A 19,748-nucleotide genomic window follows, 5' to 3' on the forward strand; every position below is an offset into this window, starting at 1 on the left:
CATGACAGTCAAGGTGACTTTCTCAGAAGCGATGGTCCCCTTTTGACCAATTTACAGGCAGGTTTCTTTTTGGCGGAATCTAAGGAGTAAAAGGTGACCCAAAGTCCTTCCATTTCAAGGGAGTGGAGGTGTTGAAAAACTCAGGGTCACAATTGGAGGGTTTCCAGTACTCTACCAGCCTCGACTATGGGAGGGAGAGTCAAGCAGAGGCATAACCATTCCATTCCTAGCTTGGGCAGTGAGAGGACAGGAATCTGCTACAAGTCAAAACTCACCTGTGCTGGGCAGTGGTGGCGTGGGAGAGAATTGAGGGCAGAGACTCACATTTACTGCGCCAAAGGAGGCAGTGGGATACCACTTCCAGATTTTTTCCAAGAAAAGTCTATGGATACACTACCGGAACGATTGAAGATGGAGGTGGGGCATCCTGGGAGAGATGTGTCCATGGCATCACTATGGGTTGGAGATGACTCCACAGCATAAGACAAGATAAGAAGAGCAAAAGGTGATCCAAAATCCTTCCACGTCAAAGGAGTTGAGCCATTGAAAAACAGCAGGTTGTCTGGTGCCCATAAATTCTTCTACTAGTGGCCCCTTAAGCCGGGAAGTATTCTATCCTCTGATCAGTCCTGAACCTTTTAAAAAAAAAATTGTGTTTGTGAAGCCCTTATTATGTGCCAGGCACTGTACTAAGCGTCCAGGTAGAAACAAGATAATCAGGTTGGATGCAGTCCATGTCCCACATGGGGTTCACAGTCTTAATCCCCATTTTACAGATGAGGAAATTGATGCACAAAGAAACTAAGTGACGTGCTCAAAGTCACACAGCTGACAAGTGGTGAAGTAGGATTAGAACCCAGGTCCTCTGACTCCCCGGCCTTTTTCCACCAGGTCAAGCTGCTTCTCTGGCACAAACCTGGCAAAGGAGAGTGAGGAGAGAGTGAGCGCCATCCCAAATTCACAAGAGAATCAGTCTCACGTTTTTATGATATTTGTTAAGCACTTACTATGTTCCAGGCACTGTACTAAGCATCGGGGTAGATACAAGATCATCAGATTGGACCCAGTCCCTATCCCTTGTAGGGCTCAGAGTCTTAATCCCCACTTTAAAGATGAGGTAACAGGCACAGAAAAGTGAAGTTACTCACCCAAGGTCACACAGCAGACGAGTGGCAGAGCCGGATTAGAACCCAAGTCCTTCTGACCTCCAGGCCCGTGCTCTTTCCATTTATATTATTCAGTAGTATTTATTGAGCACTTACTCTGCGCAGAGCACTGTACTAAGCGCTTGGAAGGTAAAATTTGGCATTAATATTAATATTAATGTCCGTCTCCCCCCCCCCATCTCTCAGGGTCGCACCTGGAGAGTTTCCAGTCCTCTACCAGTCTCGACTAGGGGAGGGAGAGTCAGAGCAGAGGCCTACGTGTTCCATTCCCAGCTTGGCCAGTGGCTAGCGAGTGGAAGGCCATCTGCTACGAGTCAAAACTCACCCCTGCTGAGCAGCAGTGGTGCGGGAGAGACTCGAGGGCAGAGACCTAGGTTTACTGCATGTAAGGAGGCGATGGTAAACCGCTTCCATATTTTGACCAAGAAAACTCTATGGATACACTACCAGAACGATTACAGATGGAGGTGGGGCATTCTGGGAGAGTTGTGTGTCATGGTGGAGAGAGCCCAGGCTTGGGAGTCATGTGTTCTAATCCCCGCTCCGCCACTTGTCTGCTGTGTGACCTTGGGCAAGTCACTTCACTTCTCTGTGCCTCAGTTACCTCACCTGTAAAATGGGGATTATGACAGTGAGCCCCATGTGGGACAACCTGGTTACCTTGTATTTACTCCAGCGTTTGGAACAGTGCTTGGCACGTAGTAAGTGCTTAACAAATACCATCGTTATTATTATGTGTCCATAGCATCACTATGGACCGGACACGACTCGACAGCATTAGATAACCACTGCCCCTCTAGACTCTAAGCTCCTTGCGGACAGGGAATGTGTCTGTTTATTGTTATATTGTACTCTCCCAAGTGCTTAGTACAGTGTTCTACACAAAGTAAGCGCTCAGTAAATAAGCTTGACCGACGGACTGACACTAGGCCATGCTGTACTTGATTATTATTTAGGACATATTGAGGAACAAGGCTGTTTTGAACACCGGGGTCTTTGTTAAGCCATTGACCAAAGCAGCTCTACACAAAGAAAGTGAAGTAATAATAATAATAATAATAATAATGTTGGTATTTGTTAAGCAGTTACTATGTGCAGAGCACTGTTCTAAGCGCTGGGGTAGATACAGGGTAATCAGGTTGTCCCACCTGAGGCTCACAGAGAACGTGAGGTAACTGAGGCACAGAGAAGTGAAGTGACTTGCCCACAGTCACACAGCTGACAAGTGGCAGAGTCGGCATTCGAACCCATGACCTGTGACTCCCAAGCCCGGGCTCTTTCCACTGAGCCGTGCTGAAGTAGGACTCATATGATTATTTTTTGAGTTCAAGACCATCTCATAGTTATTCTGGATCATTTAAGACCAAAAAACCAAAACCAAAAACCAAGAAACACTTTGCCTGAATTATCCACATCTACTCCCCTAGAGACTATCAGAATTTCAGCGAATAGCAGAATCGGAAGAGAAGCAGCGTGGCCTAGGGGAAAGAGCCTGGACCTGGGAGTCAGAGGACCTGGCTTCTTAATCCGGCTCCACCACTTACCTGCTGTGTGACCTTGCTCACATCAATTAACTTCTCTGTGCCTCAGTTCCCTCATTTGCAAAATGGAGATCCAATACCTGTTCTCCCTCCTACTTAGACTGTGAGCCCCATGTGGGGCCTGATTATCTTGTATCATCTACCCCAGTGCTTAGTACGGTGCTTGGCACATAGTAAGCACTTAACAAATACCACAATCATTATTATTATTAGAATTTCCCCAATATTTGCTCGTCCTGTTAAGATCTGGAGTAAATTGGGTCCATCGATCAATCACATTTCCTGAGCCACTTACTGCACACAGAGCACTGCACTAAGATTGGGAGTGTGCAATATAACAGAGTCAGTGGACACCTTCCCTGCCTGCAGTAAACTTACAGTCTAGACGATCAGATTTCAGAAAATAAAAGACAACTAACTTCTTCATTAGAGAGTTTGAAAAACAAAATTTCAGTAATGAAAATGTTTGTGGTTCTGTCAGACATGTGAAGGGGCCTGGCAGATGGTACCCCTTAACACTATTTTGCCTGGCATCTCACCCTTAGCTCCCCAGCACTTTTCTACACATCCATAATTCATTTATTTATATTAATGTCTGTCTCCCCCTCTAGACTGTTGGCTTCTCGTGGGCAGGGAATGTGTCTGCCAACTTTGTTATATTGTAATAATAATAATAATGTTGGTATTTGTTAAGTGCTTAAGTGCTTACTATGTGCAGAGCACTGTTCTAAGCGATGGGGTAGATACAGGGTAATCAGTTGTCCCATGTGAGGCTCACAGTCTTAATCCCCATTTTACAGATGAGGTAACTGAGGCACAGAGAAGTTAAGTGACTTGCCCACAGTCACACAGCTGACAAGTGGCAGAGCTGGAATTCGAACCCATGACCTCTGACTCCCAAGCCCGAGCTTTTTCCACTGAGCCACGCTGCCTCTCATCTCATTGTACTCTCCCAAATGCTTAGTACAATGCTCTGCATACAGGAAATGTGCAATAAATCTGATTGATTGATTGATTGACTGATCTACCCTAGTGTTTAGTACAGTGCTTGACACCTACTAAGAACTCAACAAACGCCACAATTAGTATTATTACAGTAAGCACTTAATAAATACCATGAAAAAGATCAGTCAACGGTATTTACTGAGTGCCTACCGTGTGCAGAGTACTGTGCTAAGCACCTGGGAAAGTACAGTACAGTTGGTGGATATGCTCCCTACCCACAGCGAGCTAATGTTGTACTGGGGGAGACAGGCAAGAAAAATTACAGATTGGGGAAGCCACAGAGTATAAGGATATAATAATAATGGCATTTGTTAAGCGCTTACTACATACCAAGCACTGTTCTAAGCACTAAGCACTGTTCTAAGGGCTAATATACATAACTGCTGTGAGGGTGGGTGCAGGGGTGCCTATCAGTGTGCTGGGGATTTGAACACAGATCTGTAGGTGGCACAGAAAGGAAAATTAGATGGGAAGATGGGAGATTAGTCAGGGAAGGCTTCCTGGAGGAGATTTGGCTCTGAAGATCGAGAGGGGGTGGAGTGTGGTATCCAGACCGAGGAGTCCTAGTCCTTTCAATTTCTCCTCATAGGAAGCTTCTCCAACACACTGATCATCTCTGTTGCTCTTCTCTAACCCCGTTCGGCTCTATAATGTCCTCCCCCAAAATGGGGCAACCAAAATCTCACACTGTCTGCACCAAAATTGGAGGTTCTGCCCTGATCCTGTCAGCCAAAGACGGAAATGGGTCTTCAGAAACAGGCACGCGTTCCAGAAGTAGAAAAGCAAGAGGAAGGGGGAGGAGTGTATGGAGATGGCCAATACACCTGGTGGAAAATCAGCATGCAGAAATGATTTCTACTCTTGATCCTCAGGGCAGTAACTGACTTCAGCACTCTTCAGCACCGTCTGTTGACTGCTCTAATGAAGAAGACTGCAGATACAGAAATGAGTAGTAAGACTCCAAACTCTATATCTATTACCGCATTGGCTCCTTTTAAAGTTAGTTGCTGTCCTCTTTAATATGCTCATAACCAGTGTTCCAACGAAATTTCACACTGCTGTTCGGTGACGGTATGAATCAAGGAGTTGCTGATGAAAGATGAGAAGAAAGAAAACAAGAGGTGACTGAACACGACAGGCTAGACTTTCAGAGACCATTCTAAGTAGCACTGGACATGCCAGATTTTGAAAAATTGCACTCGAGATTTAAGCGTACTGGATAGCCTACCGACTCTGTTGTATGGTACTCTCCCAGGACGTAGTACAGTGCTCTGCACACGGTAAGCACTCAATAAATACCTTTGATGATGATGATGATGATATGACATCCCCCCTCACTTCCATCTCATCTCTCAACCAGCTAGTCTACACTCCGAAGATTATCCTGAGGTCTCCAGGCAGGGCAGCGGTGACCAGGGGAGTGGAAGACGGGAGGGGAGAACAGGGGCGGGGGCTGGTAAATCCAGAAATCCTCTTTGTTGGTCAAATGAAAGAGCTCGCTGTCAGCAGGTTCCCCAGTGAGGGCTCTGGGAAGGGACTAGCGGCTCCACGAATGTTGCCCATGTTGACACGGTGTCCTCCCTACAGATATTGGCTTGGCACTGAGCGTTAGATTCTCCTTGTGCAGATTTAACCAGAAGTGGACTTAATCAATCAATCAATCAGTGGTATTCACTGAGTGCTTACAGTGTGCAGAGCACTGTACTGAGCACTTGGGAGAGTACAATTTAACCGAGTGGGTAGTTGTGTTCCCTGCCCGCAACGAGCTTACTGTCTAGGGGAGGTCTTTCTTGGGCAGACTTGAGACTGGCCCCCCTTTTCAGAGTCCCGGAATGTGAGCCCAGAGAAAGTTCTTGGAGTGGGTGGAGAAGGTGGTCACTGGGGCTGCCATTTCCCAGGCTTAACTCTCCCTTGGAATGGCGAAGACCCCTACATCTCGCTTCCCCATTGCAGCAGCACAGGGGGTTGGCAGCCCCAGGAAGGCTGGTCTTTCTTGGCTAGGGACATCACAAGGGACAGGAAGTCACCTGTGGTGTGCAAAACCAAAAAGGGGCCAGTGACATTCCAATGACATGTTGGTTGTGCAGTGAGTGTGTCTTTGCCAACCTCAAAAATATGGCTCGATTGTGAGAAATTTTACAGATCCATGCCCAGTCCCACCCAAAGGTTTAACTCCTTCCAATTTTTCATCTGTTAACCAGTGAAGGCAGGTGCTGAAGGTTGTACCTACCTCGGGTGCCTTTTCACCCACCTTATTGGCGTCCATGGGACTGTGGAGGGGAACTTTCAAAAGAGGAGTTGCTGTTCCCCTTGACGTTGAAATCTGGGGGAGGATGCTCAAGGCCTTCCACAGTTTTTAAAAATACCGGGGTTGGGGCTCTTATGGCAGCAGCTGTTGAGGCTCTGAACCACCCTGCCTGGGTGGCAAGAAACAGGAAACTGTAACTCCCGTGGCATTTAATCGTGTCTTTATTCCTATGGTGTTTTCTGGTTTTTCTTTTCCACTTTTCTCTAAGTGTCTATCTCCAACGTAGTAAGTGCTTAATAAATACTTACTACTACCCTTCCAGAAGGCCAGTAGTTCTGACATCTAAATCACCCACTCGCTGAAATGAGCTCCAGGCAGTGTCAGATGCTGGAACCCAAACCTCCTGGGCTCGATGTGGGGAGGGGGTACTTAAGGGACCAAAGAACTGCAGGAGCAAGTGGGTTCCCCTCTTGAAATAATTCCCTGCCAACTCAGCCTCCTTGCCCACAGGTGCTAAACTGCTAGCACCAGTCCCAGGTGAAGGAAGATTCGATGTGAATCCTGTACCTGAAAAACAACCCAGGGCCCTCGGGACAACTTTGATTCCTGTTGGTGATGCTTTGCCCCGGTAAGCCTTCTCACCCTCTTTCAACCCTCCATCCCACACCCTACCGAAATTCCTTCCTCACCCTTTTTTTCCCCAAAATTCTTTCCAGAAGTTGATTTCTTGGATCCACTGCCTTTCTACCTGATCGTATTGTTTACAAGGTGGGTTTGTGGGCTCAGGAAACTTTATGCCTATTGAACTCGATATTCCTCTTTGTAGCTCCAGGAAAGAAAACAGGACAGTCTCTCAAGGTGCAGGGAAAGATCCTCCTCCCTGTCCTGTATTCTCTGCTGGAACCAGATGTGTATTCCCAGCTCCAGCGGAGAATCACTTTCCAAGAACCATCGCTAGGTCCAGATACCTGAGGTATAGCCCCCAAACAAGTATTTCTGAGTGCATATATGGGAGCTGTCATAAAGACCATTGTTCCAAGCTCAGACCAGGCTCCCAAACTGGGTGGCAGCCAGAACCTGGAGTCCTGGGTGTGGGGGAGAAATCATCCCACCCCCACGTGAATGCATAAATGTGATTGGGTCCCTCTCAACTGTGACCTCCTTGGAGGCAGGGAACATGTGTGCCCACTCTACTGTACCATAGTCTCCCAAGTGCTTAATACAGGGCTCTGCACATAGTAAGAGCTCCATAAATACCATTAATGATGATGATGACAACAGCCCATTCTCCCCTTTTCGTGGGGGAAAGTGGGACTCATCGTGTGCTACCAACCTGGCATTTCCCCCTTGGTGGTGACAGCACTGGAAGCCCAGTAACCCCTTCCAGAGAGCGTTTAAGATGCCCTATGCTTCCTCTTAGGTTTTAGAGGGAGTTTCTTCCCTCTGCAGAGATTTCAGGTTTATTTCTCCTTTGTGATGTTTCTACTTTACTCCATTCCACGTGGTCCATAGATCACTGACAGCCGTCGATAGGTTGAGCAAAATTTGCAAGAGCATGGAGAGAGTCCCAGTCTCTCCACTGGTAGACATTGCTTGCTTTTGAATTCCTGTTTTTCATTCTTTGGCTCGTGGAGACCCTGGAGCTTAATTTGCCTGGGTGTTGACTTCTCTAGACTGTAAGCTCATTCTGGGCAGGGAACGTGTCTGCCAACTCTGTTATATTGTACTCTCCTAGGTACTTAGTGGAGTGATCTGTGAGTGCTCAATAAATATCACCGAAGGACTGATTGATTGATGGCCCCAACTGCCCGAGGGGAATCATGATAAGATTTACCTGCTCCATCCAGCTGCTGCTGTGAGAGGAACTAATAATAATAATTGTTATATATTGTTGTATAATAATTATAAATAATCATAAAAATGTAAAGAATAATAATTGTCATATAATAATTACTATACTTCAAACACTGTACTAAGATATAATTATAATAATAATAATAATGTTGGTATTTGTTAAGCACTTACTATGTGCAGAGCACTGTTCTAAGCGCTGGGGTAGATACAGGGTAATCAGGTTGTCCCACATGAGGCTCACAGTCTTAATCCCCATTTACAGATGAGGTAACTGAGGCACAGAGAAGTGAAGTGACTTGCCCACAGTCACCCAGCTGACAAGTGGCAGAGACAGGATTCGAACCCATGACCTCTGACTCCCAAGCCTGGGCTCTTTCCGCTGAGCCACACTGCTGGGGTAGATGAAGGACATTCAGGTCCTACGGGGGGCTTGTAGGCAGGAGAACAGGGATTGGATCCCCATTTTGCAGATGAGGGAACTGAGGCGCAGAGAAGTGAAGTGGCTTGCCCAAGGTCACACGGAAGACTAGTGGCAGAGCCAGGATTAGAAACCTGGTCCCCTAACGCTCAGACCCACTTGGCAAATGGAAGCAATGGAAATTTTTTCTTCATTGCTAAGCCTATGTAATCTATGTATCTTCCTAGTCGCACACGGTTTACGGATAGCGATTAGATATTCTTATGCACACATTCACGTACCCACCGGAGTCGACTGATCCCAGCAAGAATGAGGTGTATGGCATGCGTCTACAGGAGCCCAGTCCCACTCATGTTTGTTTGTGGGTGTTTTTTTTTCAAAATTTGTGCTTGGCTTACTATAAACTCCTTTTGCTAAAAAGCCTGGTGTCTTCAAGTGTATGACTCATAAAGCCTCCCTGCTAGGTTTTAGATGGTTTAGGGAAGTTGTTTATATTAATTGCAGTTTATTATTTGAGTGGAAAAATAGTTTAGGCTTTTCGTTTAGCCTCTCCTATCAGGGTGATTGCAGGCCTGGACGAGCCTCCACTGGAAAAAGAATAAATCTCCTCTCCTTTTCAGAAGGTAACGCTTCCCCGCTGCGGTTGAGGGCATTGTGCTCTCTGAATTCCAGGTTGTCAGTTTGCTGAGAAAAACTTTCTGACGTTATTAGCTGCAGTTTGTTTGTTTTCTTAAGTTTATATTACAATTAATTTGGAAATTGCGCACTTAAACCTAGTTTGCGGATGTTTTGTAAACCAAGGGCCTGGTTCTGCTCTCGGGGCTCTGGGGAGATTTCCCACTAAAGTTGTTAGAATTCCCTGAGGAAAGACAGGAGATCTGGTCCCTCCTCTTGATTGTGTTGGGCTTTTTAATAACAACAATTCCACTTTGTACTTCCAAAGCACCCGATCCAAGCACTTCATAAATATTATCTTCAAGCCTTACCCACCCTGGTGTGCTAAGGCGATGACATTTATATATCATCTATTACTCTATTTATTTTGTTAATGATGTGTATATATCGATGATTCCATTTATCTTGATGATATTTATGCCAGACTACTTGTTTTGCTTTGTTCTGTTTTGTTTTGCTTTCTGTCTCCCCTGTTTAGACTGTGAGCCCATTATTGGGCAGGAATCGTCTCTGTCTGTTGCTGAATTATACATTCCAAGCACTTTGTACAGTGCCCTGCACATAGTAAGCGCTTGGTAGACACGACTGAATGAATGCATGCATAGTTATTCATATTTCATAGAGGCAGGGAGGAAATTGGCTTTCTCTTTTCACGGAGCAAGAGGAGGAATTAGAATTACCTAGGGCTCTCCCCATTCAATCCACAGGGAAATCAGCTCTGATCGCGCACGTGCGACAAAGCTTTACTGCTAGGCTATTTTACACGGAGAAATTCTCTCCGAATTTAAACACAAGGGTCGCATCTCTTGAACTGGTCCCCTACCCCCATCAAACTGCCCTATTTCCCTAATCTCGTCATAGTTCTATGAAGGGAATTCTTTTACAGAGTAATAGTTTAAGGCTGTTTTTCCTGTGAACCCATAAAAACTCAACCTGAGGACCCTGGCCTGGGGTTGGCAGGGGTGTATCATCCACTTATGAAGGAATTAATAGCCCACCCACAATCACCAATGGTCTGATTATATCTATTCCCGAAGAAAGCCAAGACAATAGCTGTAAGGAACAGCATGACTCTTCCCTCTGCCCAGATACTTTTGGAGCTTCCCTTGAAAGGTAGCTTCACTTCAGGGTTTACATTTGATTGATAAAGCCATAAAAGGTAGAGCTCAGGGATTGTCCGTGCAAACTCATAATTCATCACCTACAACCCTCTTCGTTCTTTGAGTGGACAAATTGGATTCTTAAGATAATGACGCAGAAACCTGACAAACCAAGTGGGAAGAACTGGTATTCCAAACTCCAGAAGTACACGTCTGGGCAGCCAAAAATCCACTTCTATAGCGAGAAAACAATACTAGGGTTGACGTGGCAGAGCAGCTGCAATCATCTCCAGCAATTTTTGTGCTCAAATACCCTAACAACCACTAAAATTGGCCAGGTGAGCCACTTTCCCTGAATATTTGCCACTTCGACTAGGTGAGTGGGTGGTCTCAGGACAAGGATGCCGAGTGAGTGCCTTCATATCTGCAGAAAAATTCAGTGGTGCTATGCGATCCGATCCGCTCGGGGGCACACGTATCCTTTGTCATTTGGGGCATTAAGGGGATCCCAGGTGAGAGTTTTAGAACTCTCCCAGAGCAGTGACCAAGCAGGAAATACTGATTCCAACACTCCCACCCAGACCTTTTGAAGGCAGGCACTGCCAAGGAAAGATGTCTGCTGGCTTAATAGAACAGGGGAGAGAAATATACCAGATTTTATGTTAGGGAAGCTAGGTTTGGGAAGACAACCTACATTTTACTGACATGTAAATAAGTATGAAAGGAGAATTCAGGGTAAGACTGAGGAGAGAAATTTTCCTCTAAAATGGCAACCTTTGCAACAGAAGTTTTGAAGTCCTGCGCCTTTTTACCCTATTTATAAAAGCATGCCCACCGTGTACCTAATCTTAATGAATGAAAGCAGTAAGCAGTCTGTCAACAAGGTTTTTTTTTTATGGCATTCGTTAAGCACTTACTATGTGTTAAGCACCGTTCAAAGCTCTGGGATAGATGCAAGCTAATCGGGTTGGACACAGTCCCAGTCCCACATGGTGTTCACAGTCTCAATCCCCTTTTTACAGATGAGGTAACTGAGGCACAGAGAAGTTAAGTGACTTGTCCAAGGTCACACAGCAGGCAAGCAGTGGAGTCGGGATTAGAACCCAGGTCCTTCTGACTCCCACTGGGCCATGCTGCCCCCTTGCTAGAAGCTTTTGCAGAAAAGAGTAGATTTCTGCAAAAAAACTGTCCCCTGAAATGGGCCATTGGAAAATCCCATGAGAAGTCACATATTTATACCGGCTGGGGATCAAAGAGGGACTAAATCAGCATGATCCCTAGTCACGTAGCCTCTTGTCCTCTCCAAGTTGAGGGAATAAACACAAACTAAGTTCCAGACCAACCTTAGCCTTGATGGTATGTACGTCAAAAGATCAGCCAAACCCTGAGAGTTAAGGAAGGCTCCTGTGGCTAAGGGAATGGAGCCTTCTAACATTGAAGTTCCACAGAGTGGGTATCGGAAGCTCTTTGAGGGTTTTCTTACAGAGAAAAGAGGATTCCTCCAAGAGGCCTTCCCTGATGAAGCTTTCCTTTCCTCTTCTCCCACTCCCTTCTGCATTGTCTTGACTTGCTCCCTTTATTCATCCCCCCTCCAAGCCCCACAGTTGATGTTCAAATCTGTAATTTTTTTATTTATATTAAAATGTTTGCCTCCCACTCTAGATTGTAAGGTCACTGTGGGCAGGGAATGTGCACTGTACTCTCCCAACTGCTTAGTACAGTGCTCTGTACCGAGTAAGTGCTCAGTAAGTACAACTGACTGACTGACTGACTGACCTTGTTTCGCACTTCCTTGCTAATCCCCCAACAACTGAAGAGTGTCCTGATCAATCAACATTGATGATGATGAAGAAAACTCTCTTTTCCCCTCCTTCTCCCCACCATCTCTCTCCATTTCTCTCTCTCCTCCCCCTTCTCTCTCCCTCCCTCTCCTCCACCCCTGCCCAAAATATACCTCAGGTACCATGTGGAATGGGTGTACTCAAATCCTATTCTGACTCCTAAGATTTTGCAAAGCTACATCTGCTCCAAGAACATGGTTATTAGCCTAAGAAAAACTGTAATTTGTTCAATCAGTCATATTTATTGAGTGCTTACTGTGAGCAGAACACTATACTAAGCATTTGGGAGAGTACAACATAAACTATAACAGGCACATTCCCTGCCCACAACAATCTTGCAGTATAAAGGGGGGAGAAAAACATTAATATAAACAAATTAAATTACAGATATGTACATAAGTGCTGCTGGGCTGGGGGGAGGTGAATAAAGAGAACAAGTCAGGACGATGCAGAAGGGAATGGGAAAAGAGGAAACGAAAGCTGAGGGAAGGCATCTTGGAAGAGATGTGCCTTCAATAAGGCTGTGAAGGTGGGGTGGGAAATCTTGTGTCAGATATGAAGAGGGAGAAAGTTCCAGCCTAGAGGCAGGACACAGGTGAGAGGTCAGTGGCAAGATAGACAAGATTGAGGTACAGTAAGTTGGCATTAGAGGAGCTAAATAAGTGGGCTGAGTTGTAGTAGAAGAGTAACGAGGCGAGGTAGAAGGGGGCTAGGTGATTGACTGCTTTAAAGCCGACGGTAAAGAGTTTCTGTTTTATGCAGAGGTAGTTGGGCAACCACTGGAGGTTGTCAAGGAGTGGGGAAACATGAGCTGAATGTTCTTGTAGAAAAATGATCTGGCCAGCAGAGTGGAGTGTGTATTACAGTGGGCAGAGACAGGAGGTAGGGACGTCAGCAAGGAGGCTGATACAGTAATCAAGGTGAGATAACTGGATAGCCACGGAGGTCTTTTACATGTCAAAAAAAATGTTTATTGAGTACCTGATATCTAGTGTTCGCTTTGAGCAACTGTGGTACAGGGGAAATACTTGGTTTTGTGTTAATAATACATTTTTGAATAGACTCTACTAGAGTGGCCACTGACGGCACCCAGAAATAGCAGACACCACTTTGTGCTCTCTCTCTCTCTCTCTCACACACACACACACACACGCTACTGGACAGGGGACAGACCATCTGAAAAACAGACAACTATTTACCCCAAGTCCTACAGGCCCTGGCCTAATATAGCAAATATTAGGGCAGAGGCACTATATCGGGGAAAAAAATCCCTAAAATATTTTATATTAATAACACAAAGTATTTGTAAATATTGTTTCCAATTGGAGTTTGTATCACATAGTTATCCTTCATATTTGAAGAAGATGCCACCGACTGTGGCCGAAAAGGTTAGAGTGAGAACCACAGTCCCGACCACACTATACACTCAAAGACTGCTCTTCATTTGCTTATGTATTTGCTAACTGAGGCATCTGGTGCTGTTTTCGCTTTTGCCTCTCTGACTTCCACCACTGTTTCCCAGTTTGCAGCTGAGGTGCAGCTACCGAAAACTAAAAACCGGACTTGTCTTTGACGGTGCTGGGCCCTACACTTCTGCCTGGAAGAGAGGGGAAAGGATTTTTTGCAAATGCATGTGAGATAGATTCTGCCGCTACTCTTTTCAATACTTTCCCTTCTCTCCCAAGCCTTAACCACGGCTGGTTCCTCTCCAGTGATAGTTAATAGGGGTCATTTGTGGTTCTTGGTTCCTGTGTGCCCCCCCCAACCCCAGCCCCTCTATGATCCAAAGTATAGGGGCCCAGGTGTTCACCTCTACTTGCTCTAAGGTAAGGCCAGCCCTTATTTAGAGATCTCCTTCCTTTATGACTTCCAAGTCCAGTAATTCTAAGCCAGTCGCAAGCAGAATGCATGAGACCCTTTTGGAAACAGAAGCATATTTATACAGGACACATAAGGAGAAGAAGGAGAAGGAGAAGAAAGCGAAGGAGGAGGAGGAGGGAGAAGAGGAAGAGAAGAAGAGAAAAAGAATAATTTTGTGGTATTTGTCAAGCATTTACTATGTGCCAAGTAGTCTACTAAGCACTAGGGAGGAGAAAAGATAGTCCGGTCAGAAGAGTCCCTGTCCTACATGAAACTCACAGCCTGAATGGAAGAACAGGTATTCAGCTTCCATTTTACAGATGAGGAAACTGAGGCACAGAGAAGTTAAATGACTTGCCTAAGGTCACATAGCAGGCAAATAGCAGAGTCAGGATTAGAACCCAGGTCCTCTGACTCCCAGACCCTTGCTCTTTCCACTTTCAGACTAAGTCCTCACTTCCCTACCTTAGCCCTCCCTTCTATCTCCCCCTATGCACCTGGATCTGTTCCCCTTAAGCCTTCTGATATGCACCCCTCCCTCTGTCCCACAGCACTTAGGTACACATCCATCTGTTATTTATTTTAATGTCTGTCTATAAGCTCCTTGTGAGCAGAGATCACCTATACCTACTCTTTTGAACTGAACTCTCCCAAGTGCCCTGCACACATTAAGCGCTCAATAAATACAATCGCTTCATTCGATCGCATTTATGAGCTCTTACTGTGTGCAGAGCACTGCACTAAGCACGTGGGAGCTTACAGTGAATAAAATGAAGGCACTGAATAAAAATGCCTATAATATAAATCGTGTAAGGATTTTGTTTAAAAAGTCTCATGGACAAATGCTAAAAAAGAATTACTGTTGAATTAGGAAGGTTTTTCAACAGCACGGACTTTAACCAACTACATTCCCAGAGAAGAAATCCATGAAAAATGCTACTTCCTATCAATTAATCAATCAGTTGTATTTATTGAGCACCTAATCTGTGCAGAGCACTTGCAGAGTACAATAGAATTAGTAAAAACAATTCAGCCATCAAGGATCTTAGTAGTGTAAAACCAGTGACAGGTAGACAGAAACACAGAAGCAAGGTTGTATCAAGGGTGATGTGGTCAGGCCCCAGATAATTTTTTAGATCTCAAATCGGTTCTTAAGGACAACCTGAAATCCCCACAGATGATACTAATGCAAGTTTGGGAGGGAAAAAAATTTCCCTGTTTACTGCATAGTAAAAATCAGCATGTTCTCAGGGAAGTGCCTTTATAAAAAGAAAAAACAAATAGTCAGGGGCCTTCATGAAAGGCTCTTTTCCAGGGATGTATCAAGATGCCCAGTGGATTTTAAGGCCAAAATTGGCTCTATCTCATATCTCCCAGAGATCAAAGGCATCCTTGCCTCCCATCTCTGAAATTGCAGGAGCCGCTGTAAGAGTGAGTGAATTTCTTGGAGCCGGCGTGCTTGTGTGTGTGTAACAGCTATTGGGATGCTCCTAGGGAGCCCTCCTGATGGCAGTGAGCCTTGGATCTTCATAGATATATTGCTCTCCGATTTCTTTCCTCTCCCCACTACATTGGCTCTACGTTTGTGACACACTGTAGTGAAGGCACAAAGTCTTTAGACCCGAGGTCTGAGAACCAAGGATTTGGATGTCCAATCCCTTCGCTGATTTAGACAATTTACTTAGCCTCTCCACATAAAATGGGGATGCGTTTACCTGCTACTTAGTGAAAGGAGGAGGGTAATGAAATAATTTCCGTAAAATGTTTTGTGTTCTTTGGAAGACAGGTACTATATCAAAACAAAGCCCTGTTTTGTTTACCCTGTTGGATTTACAGGCATAACCCGAGTAGGAGGGTGTATGCCTAGTGGTTAGGAAAAGGAGTAGGAGTCTATCTATTCTTGGCATTGATTTGGACTCTTTCTTCTCTCTTAACCTTTTGCTGATTGTTTCCACACTTGTAAAGCTAAGGAAATCATCTGGCCTTTTCTCGCAAAGCTGCCAAAAAGATCAGTACAGGTCTGAGAAGTTCTCTGAGCCATTTTGAGGTCCAGGCACAATCAGGGTCTCAAAAAATACCAATCTCATTCTGCAAACTGAATCCCTTGGTCCCCCCGGGCGGGAGCAATGCTCTTTATTTAAGTCACTGATGATTTATGCTGTTGCTCAGTTCATAATCTCCATTCCCCACCCTTTCACCCCCCTCCAAAAAAAAATCCTTTTTAGGCATTTTGGAAAAATCAATTCTAGGGTCTAGAGTCTTCCTTCAATCTGCTTCAGAGAAGTGGATAGAGCATGGGCCTGGGAGTCAGAAGGTCATGGGTTCTAATCCCCACTCCGCCACTTGTCTGCTCTGTGACCTGGGGCAAGTCACTTCACTTCTCTGGGCCTCAGTTACCTCATCTGTCAAATGGCGATTGAAACTGTGAGCCCTACATGGGACAGGTACTACGTCCAACCCCATCTGCTTGTACCCACTCCAGGGTTTAGCACAGTGTCTGGCACATAGTAAGCTCTTAACAGCTACCATAATTATTATTACTATTATCTGGGCTATGAAAGTGGGGAGAGGCAAATCTATAGATGATTCTCGAGATGGGATAGGAATTCATTCATTCAGTCGTATTTATTGAGCGCTTACTGTGTGCAGAGCACGATACGAAGCACTTGGAAAGTACAATTTGGCAACAGAGACAATCCCTACCCAACGACGGGCTCCCATTCTAGAAGGAAGGAGAGAGACAACAAAACAAAACAAGTAGACAGGCATCAACAGAATGGCTGCTTTGGGTTGGGGAGAGGAGGGGGGATATGCTGGGATTTCATGGAGGATCTACGAGAACCAAGGAATCCAATCTCCCGAAGGAGGGGTCAAGGGCATAAGATATTGAACCATCTAGGAAAAGGAGAACCGAGAAGCTCTTGCAAAGGCCACAGACAGAACCTCAAGAAGACCGGAATTCAGACATTTCAGGGTTTTGGCGTTCAACTTCTACTTTTTGCCCAGCCTCAGTTTTAGACTAGTGGCTAGCCTGGACTAGGCTAGTCCTGGCTCCACTCCACCACCGCTCTGCCAGGTGGCTTTGGGCCACTGACTACCTCCCACTCCTCCCCGCTTTCTCCTTTTCAACAACAACAAAAGGACTCCCTTTCAGCTCCGCGGTGGGTCCTAAAAGCTGGTGGGGAGGCAAGGGGGGGGTGCTGGTGGTAGAAGAGGTCACCTGACCCCCTTCATACGGTCCACAATTGGCCGTCTTGGCCCCCACCATGACCAAGCCGTTCTTTCCGAGCTTCGCTGCTTGGGTCCCCAGGCCCTGCTTGAATTTCCTGCCCTAATTAGGACCCACACTGTCCTGATCCGAACATGGAGTTTAACATCGACTTCTCCCTGAAAACTGTCTTTTCCGCGAAACGGCCATGAGGCTGGGCCAGTGGGGCGGTGTTGAGGTGGCCCACCTAAAGTTATCCAAAAGCTGCCTGGCTGGAAGCTTGATTTTTCCCGTAAGAGGAAGAGCTTGGCACTTGGGCACGCTGAGGCTAGTGAGCCCTCCAGGTGATGGCTCTGCTGGTTTGCAGCTTGGACGGGGTATGTATTTCTTATTAGACATGCTCGATCCATGAGCCAAGGTGCTGCGTTAGGAGGCCCGTGCCCTGGACTCCAGGCCCAGGTAGCTCCATGGCTAGCCTGCAGAAAGCACTCGCCTTCCCCATCCCCTGTCCAGCCCGGAGGGGGCTGGGCCCCACAGAAACGCCACACCCGAGGCTCAGGCTAGCAAGCAAACTTACTGAACGCAGGGGATCCACAAGCTCTTTCTCTCCCTTTAGCCAACCCAAGCCTGGACTCGAACTCCCTCCTGGGAGGTGTCCCCTGGTCTCCCAGGAGAGCACTAACTCAGCACGAACAGGTCAAAGTACAGGTCAGGGGCTTTGGGGGTGAGTACAGAGTGACCAGAATCAGCAGAGGGAAAAGCGAACTCTGGATCTCGGATTACACGTGGTGACTGTTGTTATTTTTGGTGGTGGGGGTGTTATTGTTATTAGATTTATTAAGCGCTTAGAATAACTATGCTAAGGGCTGGAGAAGATACAAGGTAACCGGGGTTGTGGACTTTCATGAAGACACGAAGTATACAATCTCTGCTTCGTACGAAATCTACCTAATGTGTCGCTCTCGCTCTCTCCCTGGAGTCAAAAATTTCAGCGACAGGAGTGAGTCTAATTCGGGTTTTCCAGGATCTAGAGACTCCCGCGGTGTCAAGAGCTATTGAGCGCAATCAAAAACAAACACACAGATAATCTTAGTTGGACTGTTTTAGAATATTCCGTATTTCCAGTAATTAAAATCTATCAAAGGTGCTAAAAACGAAACACAGCCCAGAATAAAGCAGGTACTCCGGTTTTAATGGGGCTAGTTCTTGAGGTGGGGTGTCATGACCGAATGATCATATTTACTAATAATCACGAATCGTAATAATAACGATGGCAATTTATTAATATGTTTTCAAGTCAACCTATAAGAGCAGCGAAAGCATTCATCTCTGCCTCTGAGGGGGTCTTTATAAATTTTGTTTTTGTGATCGCTTCCTCGCTTAATTAAAAAACTTAATTCAGATTTAAAAAGTAAAAGCTCCAGGGCAAATTATAACGAGCATTCTGTAATTAGAGAATAACGTACATAATTACCCAACACCAGATAACTACGAACTTCACTGATGAATAGGACATATACACTATCATTACGTGAATACGTGCTTATAAAAAGATCCTTCAGGAAAACTTAAAATGCGAGAATAATTAAAGTACAACGGTCACCATTAAAAATAATAATAATAATAATGATAATAATAAAACCCCTAGCATCCGCCATCCCCCAAGAGAACTGGGGCGTGGATTTTAAAATTAGCAAATGCAGGGTTTGCCATGGTTCTCTTGTCGGAAGCTTTAGTGTTCCTCGGCCTCTGTAAATCCACGGGTAGCAGCTGAGGCTGTTTGGGGTTTTTATTTTTTGCTTCCCATACGCCTCCAAACTTCGTTATCGCACTTTCTCTCCTTCGTTCGCACCCTCGAGCGAGCGATTCCCCAGGTGGCCTTTTCTCGCCCGCCCCCACCCTTTTCTGTACACCACTCCCCCACACGAAGAGGGTCTCGTCCCTTGTCTTCCAGCCTGTTTCTAAGGATGATCTCTGGGTTTAGTCGCCTTTTGCGTCCCTTCAAACCTCACCGAAGCTGCCATTCACCGTTGGGGTCAAGGTCCGCCTGCCACTCCATCGCGCCCAGTAATGTGGGTCAAAGAACTCTAAATCATCTCTCCAACGATCTCAACAGCTCCTAGCCCTGCCCTAGCATCTCTGGAAATTAGCTCCCGACCGGACCTCCGGATTTTAGGCGGGCCATAGCAGTCGTCCGTGGACATAATAATAATGCTGGTATTTGTTAAGAGCTTACTATGTGCAGAGCACCGTTCTAAGCGCTGGGGGGATACAGGCTGGTCAGATTGTTGGGTGCATACAGCGTGATCAGATTGTCCCAAATGGGCCTCATTTTACAGATGAGGTCACTGAGGCCCAGGGAAGTGAAGTGACTGGCCCAAAGTCGCACAACTGACAAGTGGCGGAGCCGGGATTAGAACCCGTGACCTCTGACTCCCAAGCCCGGTCCCTTTCCACTGAGACACGCCGCTTCTCTCGTCTGAGACGCTTGCTAGCTAAGTGGAATTCCCGTGAACGTTGCGGCACGCGTATATTCCAAACACAGCCCCTTCCCTCCCCATAGATAAAATCCCAAACGCAGGCTCGAATCCTTGATAAGATTCCGCCCCGCTCGGCCAAATAAAAAGAGCGAGAAGCCGGAAAGAGACATCCTGTAACTCCCTAACGAATAATCGCCGACTAGTGAGCACTGAGCTGAAACTGGGGTTTCTTGGTGAATGAAGTTGGTCCTATCCCACCTGGCTTTCTCGGGATCCGTTTGGAAATGGCCTTTTTAGAAATGTGCACCTCTCCTCCACTCCCTGTCCCTCCTCTATGAAGTCAACTGTTTAA

General features: G+C 46.0%; 1 non-coding gene across 1 annotated transcript; it reads left to right on the forward strand.

Moving 5' to 3' along the window:
- Window positions 1–1,342: 1,342 nt before the first annotated feature.
- On the forward strand, window positions 1,343–1,481 carry LOC114808591. The gene has a single exon (XR_003756437.1). It is a non-coding gene; the product is annotated as a small nucleolar RNA SNORA7 (small nucleolar RNA).
- The last annotated feature ends 18,267 nt before the right edge of the window (window positions 1,482–19,748 follow it).

Source organism: Ornithorhynchus anatinus, chromosome X5, assembly GCF_004115215.2.
Source record: "Ornithorhynchus anatinus isolate Pmale09 chromosome X5, mOrnAna1.pri.v4, whole genome shotgun sequence".
NCBI lineage: Eukaryota > Metazoa > Chordata > Mammalia > Monotremata > Ornithorhynchidae > Ornithorhynchus > Ornithorhynchus anatinus.